Source organism: Planococcus citri, chromosome 4 (genome assembly GCF_950023065.1).
Source record: "Planococcus citri chromosome 4, ihPlaCitr1.1, whole genome shotgun sequence".
In the NCBI taxonomy this organism is placed as follows: Eukaryota; Metazoa; Arthropoda; class Insecta; order Hemiptera; family Pseudococcidae; genus Planococcus; species Planococcus citri.
This window is the reverse complement of record NC_088680.1, coordinates 29,816,306-29,831,825: the sequence shown is the minus strand read 5'-3', so window position 1 is coordinate 29,831,825 and position 15,520 is coordinate 29,816,306. Positions and strand designations below refer to the sequence as shown.

At 34.4% G+C, this 15,520-nt stretch overlaps 1 protein-coding gene and 1 long non-coding RNA gene across 2 annotated transcripts in view; one reads left to right on the top strand and one right to left on the bottom strand.

Annotated features, from left to right (window-relative positions):
* The window catches only part of LOC135843780 (neuropeptide Y receptor type 6-like), a 137,299-nt gene that overhangs the window by 60,353 nt on the left and 61,426 nt on the right, over positions 1 to 15,520 (top strand). The gene's annotated exons all lie outside the window — the stretch shown is intronic.
* LOC135843784 (uncharacterized) lies at positions 9,920 to 10,705 on the bottom strand. The gene is made up of 2 exons (XR_010558382.1): positions 10,530 to 10,705; positions 9,920 to 10,409 (listed from the first exon to the last, which is right to left on the bottom strand). It is a non-coding gene; the product is annotated as an uncharacterized LOC135843784 (long non-coding RNA).

The window sequence follows — 15,520 nt, the reverse complement described above, 5'->3', positions numbered from 1 at the left end:
TGTCGATTTAAAGTTTTCTTTTGTCCCTCCTTCTCCCCCCATGCGATGAAAAATTCTGAAAAAATTCAGGGAGGTACCCCCATGTATCCTCTAACTATATTCGTTTACAGAATAAATTTATCTCAATTACTCGCTGATGTAGAATTTTTCCCCTGAAAAACGCGTTTTTTGGGCCCCCTGCCTGAGGGGGGTGGGGTGGGAAGCGGGTTATGGGCCCAAAATTATTATTTGGGGGTACTTAACATACCCTGTGAGTTTCATCGAAATCCGAGGTTAAGGGCATTTTGCCTATCTTATCCGGGGGTACCCTTTATAAGAATCATGCAACTTGATAAGTTGAATATTTCCAATCCACATGATTCCATTTAATAAAGAGAATATTCCTAAATTCCATAGGTGTGAAGTGCATTTTCTTGACATAGAAGATCGTAGAACAAGGTGTCAGTTGTGCACTCGATTTTTGAAAAAATGCAATATGTAATTCGAATTTCCCTCATATTTTGTACAGATTACGACTGAGTATCATCGTTTAAAGTTTCATTGCTATAAATATGCACCTTTATAATGTGAAAGGTTCTAATGTACTTACCTACCTTACCTACCCAAAGAACCCTATCTAATTTCAAATACGTTTGTTCGTTTCGACTTGCAATAAAATGCGGAATTTTGTGATAAATAAAGATATATGCCAATACTGAAACCATAAATTACCCGAGTATTCGACGAAACACGCGAATACGCATTTATTATCATCCTGTTGAAGAAAGTTCTTCGAGTTTCCCACGTTAATAAGTAATGCTATTTTTATTACCGGTAATTTATAAAGCTGAGATTTTTAATGCTATAAGCGTGGATAGGAATTTCATCAAAGGAATTTTTTTCCATCACCGCGAGCAGGTGAGCAAGCATACCTGCGAGTAAAAATATAACAGGAATGCTTTCATAATCCTGTTGATATTTCGGTTTCGTCCTTTTAATGTGAAATTAATCCCGAACCGATGAATAATATGTAAATTTGTGGCAATCGATCGCGTTGAAATATTCATCGATATCGTTTATTTGATGAGGGATAAAAGTTACCATGTTTGAAGAGTGTGTTAAATGCAAACAAAAGCTCTATAGTCTTGATTCAAGTAACGTTTACGATGAGGATTTGGGTGAGGTACCTACGTAATCGATGGAGGAATTCTTTGATGTAAGCTATAGCTGGCAAGATGAACTGATCGAGTCGTATTTCCGGTTATCAAAGCATCTAAAAAGATGATGAAGTTCAAATGATTCAATATTGAGGAAACAATCGAATAGATATAAGCCTTTTCCAATTATTTGGCAATTTGATCCTTTTAGAACTGGAACCCCTAGTTCGAAAATATAATTAGACCGAAACGATTAGGTGTAGCAATAAAAATAGGAGTTTTTCTAATTGTATAATCTTCTCAGTTCTCAACTCGTGACGATGAGATTCTCAGTTTTTAATCAAATCATTACTGGGAGATATTTACTCTTTGAACTTAATTGCTTTTACCTCATCTATTAATTTACGACGTTTTTGATTTGTGGAATTTTTCTTCTGCAAAAGAAGAAAACACCTATTTTTAAACATAGATAGATAGATAGATACACCTACGACTATTTGAAGCTTAAACCTCATGTTCGGCGGAATTTTCGCACAATTTTTATCACTTTGTTGGTTGCTTAAATAGTGGGTTGAGAAATGATGTATTTTTGGCTTTTTTCAAGGTTGATAATCTGCTTGATGTCGAAATTGAATTTTGGCGTACCTATTTTTCTCGGTCTTTTATAAAATAAGAAGTTGTTAAGAGGATTAAGCGAGAAATGAACTGTACGAATTAGAGTATATTATGGTATTTTGAGCGGTACTTTGTGTTTTTGTTAGAGAAACTACTGCTTTTCTTATTGACTTGTAAATGTAGTTTTGGCGTAACAAGTTTTTAAGGAAATCTGCGTACCTATAAGCATTCGAAACTTTTGTGAGTAGATTGATTTTATCAATTTTTGAATCATCCCCTCTCACCTAGCTCTCTAATTTAGAAATTTCGTTTAAGACCTGCTGGTATGTTTTTTGAATGATTTAAGATATTGGAGGAAGTTGAAAATTATGGTAAATGATACTTATGCTCACACCATTCATTCTTCTCCTTGTGAAAAGTTGAATTGAATCGAATTCAAATGTCACCCACTGTTTCTTGTTTCGTTTTACGGAATCCATTAAGTAATAAAATTAATTAACAAAAGTCGAGGCGTTTACTTGACTGAAAAAAATATTAAACTGATAAATTGGATAAATTAAATTAGAACAAAAATAATGGATCTGGTTCAATTAAGACTGGATTTTTCTAATTCATTTTTCCAGCTACATTTTGACTTTGTAACGCCCCCGAGACCATTTATTTTGTAGTTTAATATAATTTACTAAAAAAAAAAAAAAAAAAAAAAAAAAAAAAAAGGAAGAAATACCGCTACAATAACCGCTACAATAGGAATAAACAAACTGTGAAGAAACCACGACGTAACTTACAAATCGGTTCTTAAAAGTTGCCATGGTATGGTTATACTTGAGCCGCAGTCACACACGCAATAACAATGTTGCCTAATTGGCCCCTAAAATGAACATTTTCGAACACACCGCATAATATATTTAAGACGACCGAACTTTCACGCCACATATAACGATGTAAAATACTTTGTACATACCTACAACCAGGTCTTTTCTTTTTCCCTTTTTATTTCTATTTTTTTCTGCAGATTGATCGTAGTCTTTATATAAAAACGTAGAAAAAAAACCACGTCCTACACCCAAAAAATACGGAGCTAATTTATCAAAACCTGCGATTTATTTCGATAAACATCGAAACTCAAATAGAAGTTTTTCTAAGCACAATTTTCTAGCGAAAGGTATTTTCTCGAATTGCGAAAAAAAATATCCATAATTTAGTCAGGTATAGTTTTTTCTACCACGTATCGTAGGTACACCTAGGTATTTGTTGACTTCGACAGTTATTTCGTTTTCAATTCATCACGAATTTCGTAAGTTCATCCCAAACGATTTTTAACCGAAGTTTTTTTTTCGATACAATTTATGTGATTTTTATTCGAACGTGAAATGCTTCAATTTGTTTATATAAATGTAGAAATGAAATTAGGTATTCTTTTTTCTTTAAAATGCTCTAGCTCTATATATTTCACGTATGGTTGCATCGCGAGGATACAATTTCGAAAACCGATACATCATATTTTTTTTCTTCGGTGTTTGGCTAGAATGTCGGCGAATTACGCCATTAAAAATACATTTCGAAGGGTGTTTGTGATAATTCAACCGAAAACGTGCAAGCCTTAAGGTATCAATGTTGAAACGTCTCATATGTTTACGAATTGGCATCATTATCGGAAATGTTTTCGCATCATTTCGATTCGTAGTACGTAATACATACAACGTAGTTCTATGAGCGATTTTTCGCATTGAAAGATGGTCTGGTGCGGTTTTTGAAATTTTTCATCGCATAAGGTGATTGAGAAAAAGATGTGATGTTTTTTAGAAAAGAAATTGGGCAATTTTTTGGCTCAACTCATTAACTATGCAGAGTGCCCCAGTCCCTGAGAAACTGGGAAATTGAAAATGGTGAATTTATTAAATATTTTCACATCTGTTTTTCTTCACGTGATCTCAATATACCCGTCCCCGGGAAAATTTTTTCAAAATGGCATTTTTCCCAGTTGCTAAGTCGGTTTACTTTGACGAAAAATGAGATTTTTTTAACCTAAAATTTGAAATTTTTTGTAAGGTTGACATCGAGAAATAATTTCATCTTCAAGAGACTCTTTGTAAGAGGAGGTTATAGGCCACAACATTTTTTAAAAGTACAAAAATCCGCATTATTCAGAATATTTGATTAATTGAAATAGAAATTTTGATGTGGGGCATAAGAGAATTTGGAATGAACTTGGAAAAAAGGCTTCAAATGTTCCCAAATTTTTTCATTATTGTTTTTGGGAATTTTGAGACGTCATATAAGAGGGGTTTTGCGATAATGTCCCTTGTGGTGATATTTCGATTTTTTCAGGAGAGAAAAAACATCGAATCGCTTCGATTTTTTCTATTTTTTTTTTTTTTTTTTTTTTTTTTTTTGATTTTCGGGTGCAGTGTTGTCTTGTGCATAGGTTGGATTGGAAATTTTGACGAAATTCGTTCATTATCGCCTGATATCCGTGATTTAGAAAAGGGACCTTGTGGTGAACAGCCGAATTTACACAACGTTACAGACTACCCTGCAAAAAAATACCGAGAAATTCGGATTCGCCATGAAATTTTACATAGGTAACTACAATAAAATAAATTTTTTATCGACATTTTTTTTGTTTTTTTTTAGATCAAAAACTTTTCCAAAAATGTGAGTTTTTGAGTATTCATGTTCAAATAATTTTCAAAACGAGAAGTTGATGAGATAGGCAAAATCTGATTGCACCATTCGATTTCTCGTGAAAAAGTAAGCCGGAATCGCCAATAAAAAATTAAAAAAACATCGAATCACCACAAGGGCTCATATCGCGAAACGCCTCTCAATTATGTACAATCTTTTTGGGGTTATAAAAACTTATACAGTTACAAAATATAATAATACATGGAAATAAATCGATGGTGTTGTGGAAGAAGGGCCAAACTGAATTTTTTAAGATTTTTTTCTCTCGGAGAAACACTGCTCTAACAACCGGAGATGGAAAGGTAAAAGGGCCAAACTGTCTCACAGCTAAACTGAATGATACAGCTTGGCTCTGAAACAATTTGACCCTTTTTATCTGCCCAACTCTGGCTGTTATAGCACTGTTCCCCTGAGCGAAAAAAAATCTTGAAAAATGCAGTTTGGCCCTTCTTCCACAACACCATCGAAATGAAGAACTGATTTTTGAATTTTAATAGAACATTTCAAATCTAATCATTTCCCTTCTCTTTCAACTCACAGTGTGTCTCAAATGTCCCCATTATCATCAAACTACATATTATCTAGGTATTGTAATTTTTTAGTCGAAAAATTTGGAAAATCAGGCGAATTTTCGCTGCTTTCAAAAATCACTCCCTGCAAAAAAATCCTTTTGATAGGTCATCGAGATGGATTTTAAATTTTTGTATTTTCACCATGTTTGGGGCACTGGTGGAAAGTTCAGAGGGGTCGGATCGAAAAACTTGAGTGAATATTCGAACTTATAGCTTCTTCGAGTTGGTATCTAACAATCGATGATGTCATTTGACGTAAAGTTTTCAAAATTACAGCTAAAACATTTTGAACCCTCAATCAACTTCTTACCCCGGAGGTGTTAAAATCGCACTTTAAAAATTAGTTTGCTGAAAGAAGGAGGTGAAATGTCTTGAATATAGTCTAATTTTTTCAATTTCTAAAAGACATCCTTCAGCTGTCGTATTCATCATGAAAAGTTGAGATTTCAAGGGGAAAGTTCAATTTTGAGTTCAATCAGTCTTAAGATATGAGCCGCCGTCGAAGTTGCACTGTATTGCAAAAAAATCGCCAATGCGTATGAAGAGGCCTTCCTTCCCTTCTAGGGTTCATATGGAGCAAGCCAAAAACAGAGAAGTGAAATGGTGAAGGTATTTTTGATATTTTCTCGAAAAAAAATGCCTGAAAACATTGAAAAAGTGAAAAATCTCTTCTCTCTCCTCCCATGAAAAATAAATTCGAGACGTGTATGAAAACTATCTTGCTGCAAAAATCTTGTTTTGAAATTTTGAAATTTTGTATGGCACCTTTGAAAAAATTCTTAAAATGAAAATGAAACGATTTATTAAAATTTGTTCTGGATTATCTGATGTTTGCCGCAGATGGGAGTGAAAATGTTGACCCCTCCCCCCGCTCCTTTTCTCAATGTTGTATGTTGGTTGGTGAAACTCGAAACATCTTGAAAATTGGCTAGGAAAACCGAGAAAACTCAGAAGAAATAATTTTTTTGAAAAACTGCAAAACGATCGAGATAATCATCAGTTAGTTCTCTTCAATATTACAGGAGCTGAAACTCATTTTTGGAAATTTAAAGAAAATTAAAACTTTGTAGAAGCCCCAAGTTAGTTCAAAAATATTTATTCCTAGTTGGAGGTGGGGTTGAAATATAGATTCGTAATTTCGCACCGGTTCATTTCGTTTGGATAGGCAAATATTTTATGAAAAAATTCAGGTCTTCCGTTCTGCTTTTTAAAATTTTTGAAATCTCGAAAATCCAGCAGAAATTCAAATGAAATTTAGCATTCAATATTTTGGTTATTAGGGCTTTCGGACATTTCAGCTTGGATTCGTTGAAATCTAATGCGTGTAATTTCGAGTGATTCTCCTGTCAGTAAGCATAAGCAATCTATTTACTTGTGGAATTTCATCGTATTTTTTCTCTCAATGACTCATAAAGATGATTCGAGAGTACTCTGTAACAGCGTCTTTACTCATTTTAACGAGGTACTTGAACGCGCTATACCTAACACCCTCTGTCTCCTGTCCCGTTTGATATCGTACCTCAAACCCCGAGCCATATCTTTTCAGCTGCAAAAAAAAAACTACTTGAAAGCTTCGTGTCACGTGCTTTTTTACAACATCATCGCCTTCGAGAAGCTCTCGCAGCGGAAAAATTGTTAATTTGAGAATGAGTATTCTCGATACAACCATTACACATTTCACACGGGATATCGTCACCTTATCAATTTTCACGTCACGTATGGCTGAAAATCACGCACCTTGGAAGCATTTTGATGAAACGACGATAAGAACCCGCCATTACACATTTTACTGTGCTTTAAAGTTAAGGTATTGACAACGCAGTCAAACCATCGACATTCGACATGAAAAAAAAATCTACACGCAAATGCCAACGACGATGTGATAACGCGAATTAGAGAACAGGAAAACGCGAATTAATAATGACGCAGCGCGAGTCAGAAGCGAGCGGGCCTCTAAAAAGCTACAAATTTCAAACCACTGCCGCCGGTTGATTTAGTATGTCTGGGCAAAACGGGTTTATGTAAAAGCATTGTTTAGAAAATTTACGATCTCGTCTGGTTGGTTGAATTAGCCGCGAATTAAGTGCGGGACAAATACTAGAGCAAGTCTGCAGGGATTAGTAAAAATTTATGGAGAGAGTTTGAGCGAGCATAACTCCGTGTGAAAGTTAAACCAGCCGTAAGTTGTTCACATGGTAATAAACACGTTATCAAAGATTTCCTATCGAATAGCTCTGTGACGAGTATCGCATCTCGCAAATCAGTGAAATGAACACGAAAAGCCATCGCAGATACTCGTATAGCTTTTCACGCTGTCAGTATACAGTTTTGAAAAGGGTTATTAGAGCGATACGAGCGGAGGTGCGTACAAAGGATGCGAAAATCACAGAGCTCGGGCAAAGCGAGCGCGAACGGTCGTACATATTGAAAAATTTTCATTTTTATCTGAGTTATCACATCTAACAGCGAAACATTATTTGCATCTGCTTCGAAGTTGAAAAATACGCAGCTTTAACGCTTAGCCAAAAGTTACCCCGACTTTTTAGTAGCAGCCAACTATACATTATACTTTTTATACTTTCTTTCGCTCACGACGTGCAAAGAGACCTTCTTTAATACCTACTTTTGAATCGTTGGAAAGTTAATTACGACAGCGACATCGCGAGCAGCCAAACAAGTCATTCGCTAAGTTCGTTTTTTCTTCTCTTTTATACTGAAACACCATCGTGTTTCACTTCTGTCATCTGTGTTCTCTATGAACTCGTCAGTCGTCACCTTTCAACTTTTCATGAAACGGTTGAAAAGAAACAGATGCCCCTCCCTTAAGAATGTTTTCCAAGTATTCAGTATTGTGTTGAGAGGAGGGAGGGGGTGGGGAATTGAAATCACTAAACTGAAGACTCTTATCAACTGCTTTCCAAATCTGCATACTTATTAAAAGTCGGCTCTTTTGATGAGTTAAAGTTCGGTTTAAAAATGAAACAAAAGAATTTAGAACTACTGAAAAAGGTCGACATTTTTTTTTTCAGAAATGGGAAGTCCCCAGGATATACTTGAAGAGTCTAAACATCCAGAGACATTCCATAACGCTCACTGTCAGCTCCAACTATGACACAAAATAGAAAGAGATTGTGAAAAATGAAAATCCAACTTATTGTCTTTATTTGCAACTAGACAAGGACAGAAAAACGTTCACTGTAGTCTGTTGTCGAAACTCTCATTCAACGCCAAATTCGATCTCCCATGATCATTTTAGGTTTGAGGAGGGTGGGGAGAATAACTCAAGGTTATTCGAGGTCAAAAAACACCAAACGAAAAAACATTCAGTCATATTTCATTCATTGCTTCAGCAAATTTGGTGTTTTTACAAACTTACGTGGTTATGTAAGTACATATTTTTGAGTATCGTGTATCTTGAATTAATTTTGATTTTATCTTTTTAAAGCTCCAGAAAAAAGTCACGTTGGAAATTGCGAATTCCCTCAATTTCCTCAAAATAATTACGTCGATATTAAAAACAAATTTTTACATATCTAAGGTGCAGATGAAAACAAAAAGCCATGTTGATTCGTTTTGGAATTATAAGAAGAAAATGAAATGTGAGCATCTAATTTCAAGAGAAATACTGAGGAATTACCAAGTTTTCAAAACCAAATTCCAAAAATAAATTATAAAAATGATGAAAAATTTCAATTTGATCTAAGGTAGAGTGGGGTAATTGCAAAGCACTTTTTGATTAGTGACATTTTGAGAGGGCGCTGTGAGGAGACTATTGCACGGATGAAGCTAAAATTTGTACCACTTATACTTCAGGGGGTTCTCTATCAATGGTAAAATTTTGGTAGAGTTTGGTCCACAAATCGTGGAGAAAATTGCAATTTGAAAATTTGGAAAACGACTTTTGCATTTACCCCATGTTGGGGTAAGTAAAAAAATGAGCGGTATTTTTTTTATTTTTTTATTTTTTTGCATTTTCAACACACTCACTGTATTCTACGTGTCATTAGTATAAAGATTTTCTACTTCAATCAAAGTTTCAAAAATTTCAAAATGAAGTTTTTTTTCAAAATCGAAAATTCCTCGCGACACTTTACCATGTTTTATTCCAAATTTTTCCTGATGCAACAATTTTTTCTTGTGAGCTGTCAATGTTGTCAAAAAAAGAAATTAAATTCTTTGTTTTGAAGCATTAAATTCGTCTTTTTCAGATCTATAGAACGATTGAGCTGAAAAAAATTTTAAAAATTTTCAAGTGGTGGCATTTTATTGCAAATAATTAATGGCTTTGCGTTTCCGTTTGTATCTTTAATTTTGATTTTGGAAATCCACATACTTACTCGTTTTGAGGAATCTTAAATTTCCTGAATGATGACTGAAAATTCATTTTTCTTTTTTCGAATGCATAATTACAATTTCTTATTCCAATTTTTCACATAAACATTTTTGAAGTTTATCCTTTGGGTAAAGATCACTACTTGAACCTGTCGTCAAACTTGGCTTGAATACGGAATATGTAACTATAATTATTATAGGGCTGTTCTTAAAGGGAAAATTTCAAATTTGTAGGTCAATTTAGGGCTGTTCTTAAAGAGAAAATTCCTAATTTTTAGGTCAATTTCATTTTCTCCTGCAAGTACTAAGCACATGGGGAAAAAAATTTCAAAACAATGTTACACTTTGAAAAATGTTCAGATTTATTAAATTCTGAGTTTTTTCGGGTGTGGAGGGAGTATACATAGACATGAAAATTTGAACTTTTTCTTATTGTAGAGATCAGTTGGCCGTTATTTGCCAATATCCGTCAAATTCTGGACAAAATAATTGAAGAACTACAAGTCATAGTGGACATCTACACTGCTTTTTTCAAAGAATATCAATAGCTCTTAGAAACAAGAAAATTCATACAAAAATCTTAAATCATTTTTTATTTCACGAATTCTTTTTTCCCTTTTCCTACTCTCGCTAGGTAACAAGAAAGTGATGAATGATGATAATCAGTTTGCCAGGCCATCAAACTCTTATTACTCCGCAACTAAACAGTTGTAAAATTGAACTTAACAAATTACCGACCGAGAATTTTGTATAATTATTCAGAGAACTTTCTGTTGTGATTCTTTTTGGGTAACATTTCCCATTAAGGTAGTCGTAAACAATGATTTTATCTCCTTGTCCCCTAGTTATACATTTAGTAAATCCAGAAGCCAGATGACACAATCCTACAAGTTGCACGGAAAATGCAATACCTAATTGTACTGGTACGAAGTTATTGCATCCGCTGTTTTGGCTTATTTCCAAATCTTTGGTGGAATATGAATATTGCTTGGCGAGTTTGACACACAGATCCTTCACAAAAAGGTGATACCTGTCGTATGTTTCAGGACTTCCGCATATTCTTGAGCTTAGAAAGAAAAAATTGAACAATTTTCAATTAAAAGCGAAAAGTTTTGTGAGCATTGAGGAAAGCCATCTACGAGCCGGATTGAAATTCTTTGTGTTTAAAAACAATTGAAAAATTTACCATTTCCAGTCTGTGAATTGTTGGAGCGTTATTGCTAAATCATCGGGTTTGCAAAATACGAAAAAGAAACACCTTATGATGAAAAATATCAAATACAAGTATGATGGCATCTTTGCTGATTTCACTTTTACAACTGTTCCACTAACTACGAGTACATACCTAGATCAATTGTATAGATCCCGTGTTATCATAATTACTCAAAGTACAACATAATGGCTGTCACTGTTGGTTACATATGTACGTACTACGTACCACGTTTGTTTCTCGTTAACGAATTATTGTTACGGATATATTTTTTTGAAGAGCTTGCGAATCGTAATTAAGTTTGTGAAAAGCACATATGTTTGCTATCGATGATGCTGTGAAGGTGAAACAATTACTTCAGCGCTCGTTCAGGTGAAAATTCTAGAAATCGGTTTAATTTTTGGGAAAACACGTTTTTCATGCAGAAAAATTATGTTTTACTATGTGTGTACGAGAATTCCTTTCCTTCATTGCTTAATTCTTAACTAGTGTACGGTTATAGTGAAGCAGAGCCGCGCCGAGCCAAGCAAAGTCACTAACGTTGAAACATGGATAAAAAGGTTGACGAGACCTTTCACCAACGCATAGCCACGCTTTCAAGAATGGCAATCGCTATTCTTTACAGCGCGGCTCGACGGCTCTGCTAGGCTCGTCCTTCCACCTTTTTTCGGTGTTTCTAGCTTGGTGACTTTGCTTGGCTCTGCGCGGCTCTGCTTCACTATAACCGTACACTTAAGTAGGTACTTCGTTATATTTTCATCTTCGTACTACATACATTTCCCTGTTGTGTAAGTTCGCATTCTACCTTGCTTAGTAATAAGTATTGTAATTCAAGCTTACAATTTGGTCTCGAAGATCTATTGCTAGTTATTCCAATCACACTTATGAATAAGTTTTGTCAAACTTGAAGTAAGCATACAATATTTGAACATTTTTGTATGCAAATTTCATACCTACACATATTGTAAATACGAAAAGGATTAAAAGTTGTTAACATCCCTTGACACATGAATAGACTCGTATTTGTGTAGGCTTATTTTAGATTAGTTGAAGCGTAAAATTACACGTAGAAAAATTCAATATGCTACGGAAGAAGTGAAGTTTTACCAATATGATACCTATAAAGAAGAAGTTATATTAAGTCGAAAGTTGAACCTTATATTATGTACACTGATAAGGAACCACGAATATGAGTCGAAGATTTCCCTGGAGTTGTTAACTAACGTATAAGCCAGGATACAGAAACGTATATGGTAAAGGTCTTATGAATACAAAATATAGTAAATGTTTACGATGAGATGATACCTTTGCAAATGCTGTTGAAATAAAAACAACACATCGTGTCGTAAATTTACCTCGTGTATTTGTAGTACATGCGAAGCTCTATACACATTGCTCGTATCAGATATGTATCTAATCTACCATAATATTCTAGCCGAAGAAAATAGTTACCCCAATAATACCAGTGGTAATCTAGACTTCGGTTGCGAGACGAGGAGGAGGAGGAGGAGGAGGAAACTATGAGCTTATTTTCAGAACTTGGGATGGTGTTTTTTGCTGTTTTTCTCTCTAAATGCACCGTGCCAATGATTTGTAAGCTCGGGAACGTGCTCTAGGTCATTAACGATAATATACACTCTTGTACACGGTATACTTTTATGATATATGTTCAACATCCGCCAGCTAAAAGCAACATTGTTCGTCGAATCACGAAGAAAACAATATTTACCTTTTTGCAAATGCCACCGTCGCGTCGCCCAAAAGGTATACCTATGCTTATATAGACCTACGCCGACTTTTTCTTGAAATACGCTGTTATATGGCGTGCTAAGTAGACTGCTGCGGAGGAATTCCCTCCTCTGTTATCAGAAAAATTATGTTGGGTGAATTTTAAACGTTGTAGGCGTTCGTGCGAACGAACTGTTGGCTTTAGTAACTACTATTTTCCATACTACCTAATGTGAAGAGTGTTTGTTGATATTTGTGTATCTAACTACCTATCGTTTTTTTCTCTTGATGTTTCGATTTTCGAGTCGTTTATCGAGTATGGTATACCTACGCGTGGGATACATTGTGTGGAAGTAAGTGGTTAGTGAGTGGGTATAATAAGAGATTGAAATGATGGGGAGGGGGAGGGAATAATACGCATAAATTGGTTAAAATTGAGAAGTACCTAATTTGATAATGATCAGTCACGTCGCCATCGCCATCCTTGAATTATTTTTAAAAATGAAGCGATAAAAATAGCAATTTTAATTATTTTGCCTCATAATTATTGAAAACTTTTAAAATCTTGAAAATTACGTGTAACATTGTTTTGTGTAAATTGAATGAAAGAATGATACAGTGTATGTAGATACTTACTTATACAGGGTGTCCCGCTAGAATAATCCCCCTTTCACCAGTACCATAGGCTACTTATCCAAAATACAAGTATGCATAATGTGCCTAGCCTGGTATTTCAAGGAGCTGAGTAAGGCTCGTGAGAAAATTTTTTGTTGTCGATTTCACAAGGTAAATTTTACTTTGCATCGTTTAAGAACGATTGTGGGTGGAAATTTGCGATTTGCTGTCTTTAATTGCTCATTTTGTCTAGAATTTTTCCATGTGCTCGATCATTCTATTTGATCCGGAAGGACTGTATAGGTCGAAAAATCTGAAAAAGAGTTCAAAAATTGATTACTTATTCTAATCATTTTTCTTGAAAATTTCAAAAAAAATGTCTTCACGTGTCATTATTGTTGATGTTTCCTTAAAAAAAAAAGTTTTATCTTTCTGATGGCGAAATTTTCACTTTTATATCTTGATTAGTTGAGTTGCGAGTGTTTGAATTTCGAAAAATCACTCTTAAAACAATTTGGAATTTTTTTTTTCATCAAGATTGAAAAAAAAATCATGAAACAGTATAGTTACTATAATAACATTAGTAAAAAATTCAGGTACCTACCCCTAAGTACCTACATAAGTACATACTCACTGCAATTTTTATAGATTTTAGTCAATTTTCATGAGAAAAAAACTTTTTTGAGCTTTAAATTGCTGAAATATGCATATAAATTGTTGAAAATTTACATGTAAAATTCGATGAAATACTTTTTATTAAAATGGAATGTATGTACCTACCAAAATTATTTTAAAAAATCATTGAATACGTATCATGTCAAAATGGGTGAAAAATGTAAATAAAATGTATAAAATAATTCAAAAATTGAGTAAAGAATTCGAGAAAACAGTTGAAAGACAGAAAAAATTCAAAACTACCAAGAAATTTATCAAAAGTTGTGTAAAAAATTGGTGAATTGCATCAAAAATTGAAAAATTTAAGGTCATTAACGGTTTGTCTGACGTTTCAAGATTGTCTGTGTGCTTGTTTGGCTTTCTAACAAATTCGTTTGTGTACCAGTACCTCCTTGTCCTATTGCGGTCATTGTCCCGGTTCTCAAGGTGCTTTTTTTCGCCATAAATTCAGCTGAAAAAAAGTCTAAAACTCACTTCGTTCACCAGAAGTCACCAGAATTCACCAATGCATCACCAGATCTTTGAAAACAACTTCTTGGGTCAGGAGGATGATATTGTGGTGATTTTTTCATCATAAAGTCACCTTTAAAAAAGTCAAAAACTCACTTGGTGACTTCTGGTGAGTCTGTCACCAGGATTCATTAAGGAGTCACCGGGTATTCAAAAACTATATGTAGGGTCATTATGGCATTCTGGTGATTTTTTCACCATAAATTCAGCAGAAAAAAAGTCGAAAACTCACTCGGTGACTTCTGGTAAGTCGGTCACCAGAAGTCACCTAGATTCACCAAGGAGTCGCCAGATCTTTGAAAACAACTTATTCTGGTCAGGAGGATATTGTGATGATTTTTCATCATAAAGTCACCTTTAAAATAGTCGAGAACTCACTTGGTGACTTCTGGTGAGTCTGTCACCAGAAGTCACCAGGAGTTACCAGATATTCGAAAACTAATTCTAGGGTCATGAGGGCATTACCTTGAGTCAATTTTTTCAGCATAAATTCAGCTGAAAAAAAAGTTGAAAACTCACTTGGTGATCTCTGGTGAATCTATCACCAGAAGTCACCAGGATTCACCAATGAGTCACCAGATATTCTAAAACTAATTCTAGTCTCATTAGGGCATTCTGGTGATTTTTTCACCATAAATTCAGCTGAAAAAAAGTCAAAAACTCAGTTGGTGACTTCTGGTGAATCTGTCACCAAGCAGTCACCAGGAGTCATCTAGCAGTAAATTCACCTGAAAAAAGTCGAAAACTGACTTGGTGACTTCTGGTGGATCTTTCACTAGAAGTCACCAGAGTTCACCAAGTAAAATCTTCGGGAAAATTTGATTTTTTCTACACATTTTTGAAATTGAAGACGCAAAAATGAATGAGAATCTTAAAATTAAATTTTGATGAGCTTTTGTGGTATCCAACCTAAACAAAACTACTATTTCAGAGTATTTCAGCTGAATATCTCTCGACTTGATTTAAAATTTCAAAACAAAAATATTGAAAATGGCGAAAGGAAAAAATCTACCCAGTAACTCTGATTTTTTAGAATGTTGAACAATGGACACCGGATTTTCCATCAACAAATTCTTCTTGATTTTTTCCATAATATTTCACCTCCTCCCCTTCTAAAAGCATGAATTTCAGTTCTAGTCCAATCCCCTCTTGAAACCCCTTTCCCTTTAAATCTACCTCGAAACTAAACCTTAACGCATCATTTCAGTAAATTTGACTGATTCTGACTCGTAAGACGATTTTGTTCATTTTTCTCATTAAAACTTAAAGAGAATTGCCTAGCCAATTTTTCTTTCATTTTTTTTTTATGTGACTATTTCCCATTTTCGAGAAATACTGGAAATTGGAATTCCTTTCAAATTTCGAAATTCAACTGAACGATGTTTCAAAATTATTGCAAACATACTCGAAAATACCTTGTGCAACTACGTATAAATGGG